Source organism: Charadrius vociferus, unplaced genomic scaffold (genome assembly GCF_000708025.1).
Source record: "Charadrius vociferus isolate BGI_N301 unplaced genomic scaffold, ASM70802v2 scaffold933, whole genome shotgun sequence".
NCBI lineage: Eukaryota > Metazoa > Chordata > Aves > Charadriiformes > Charadriidae > Charadrius > Charadrius vociferus.
Window position 1 is genome coordinate 173,996 of NW_009647586.1, and position 1,560 is coordinate 175,555.

The 1,560-nt window shown below is 59.1% G+C and overlaps 1 protein-coding gene across 1 annotated transcript in view; it reads left to right on the forward strand.

The window, feature by feature from the left end:
• Positions 1 to 1,560, forward strand: part of LOC104282843 (cholesterol side-chain cleavage enzyme, mitochondrial) — a 10,119-nt gene that overhangs the window by 414 nt on the left and 8,145 nt on the right. The gene's annotated exons all lie outside the window — the stretch shown is intronic.

Below are 1,560 nucleotides of genomic sequence, written 5' to 3' on the forward strand. Positions count from 1 at the left end.
CGCGTGTCGAGCTGGGCTGCCCGAAACCGTGCCACCCACCCGTCTCGCTCGCGGCCGCCTTCACCCCTCTTTCCTCTTTGTCCAACCTGTTTTTCCCGTCCCTGATGTGGCAACCGAATTTGCAGGGGTTGTTTGCTGCCCTGCGGCTTTTTTTCCTCCCCCTTTTTTTTCCCCTGAGGATGTCGGGATTTAAACCAGCTCCGGGCATATGTCTGTCTTGTCGGCACGTGGTCCACGCTGGGGCGCGGGGGGGGGATGCGGCGCGGGTGATGCTACGCCGCCGAGACAGGTCGGGGCCGGTCGTGGCGAGCGATGCGAGTGGGAAACCCAACCGTTTACTGGAAACGAGCTGACCCAGGAGATGCCGGAGGAAGTTAAACCCGGGATAAACCAGCGTGCCTTCCTCCCACGTGGCCGCGCTCCTCTTCGCCGCAGCCAGGCACGCGAAAGCTTTTCCCCTCCGGCCACGAATTTCCACCCTGAGGGGCCAATTTCTCTCCCAAGGGACCAATGGGAGATACCCCATCCCACCTCGATGGAGACCCCCAAACCCAGACATCAGCCCCGCGATTATTTTTGTTTTTCAGCCCAGGACTCCACGCCGTAAATTCAGAAGCAGAGATTCAGTTGGATGGAGGAGGCTTGTCCTGGTTGGGTCCTTCCTCCCGAAAAGCCGCTCCGAGTGTCCCCGGCGGCTCCTCGAGCATCGCGCGCTCACCCCGAGCGCCTCAGGGATGCCGCTCAACGCCGGCTCATCCCCTTCTCTCCTCTCCGGGGGGAAACCCACCGGCAAGAGTTGCTCGATCGCGGCTACGGTCCTTTTGCAGCCGAACGTTTTCTCTTTTTCAACCCAATAGTATGAAAATGAGGTATTTTCCCCCCCCCCTCCCCACTGAATCACAGGGGGTTTCTGGGCAGGAGTTTTACTACCGAAATTTTCCCAACCGCCTGCTCGTGGGTGAAAGCTCGCGATGAATGGATTCGCTCACGGCATGGGGAGGGGGGGGAAACAGGGAAGACCCCGGGATGAAATCACCGTGAAAAAGGTTGAAAAATACACGAAAAAACGCCGTCTCTCCCCAACTGGCGGGGAGCTGAGCAGGTCTGGATTCAGGCTGTATTTTTAAGGGAAGAAAGCAACGCGATCAGCTCCGTGCCCTTTTTCCACCCACCAACTTCACACCCGCTCCGCTCCGCTCTCCATCCCGGCGGTGCGATGCAGTCCCTTTATTCTTCCCCCCTCTCCAAAAAAAAACAAACAACCAAACCCACCCCACATCTGCTTCCAGCATCGCTCCGCCTGAAGTCAGCCCCATCCCGGCCGGTTCTCTGGGAGGGGGCAGAGATGCAGAAAGGATGAGCTGCTCCACCAAAACCCTTTCCCTCTGCTAAATCACTGCAGTCCTGTCATTCCCCGAGCGCCCGAGGGACGCGATGGAGATGGGGAGGATTTTCCAGGGAGTTTGGGGTTTCGCTGGGAGCGGTGTCCCGCCGCGGAGCAGAAAAGAAGGGGGCGAGTTCTCAGCAGCCTCGGAAAGATTTGATTTACCGGGGCCGGGG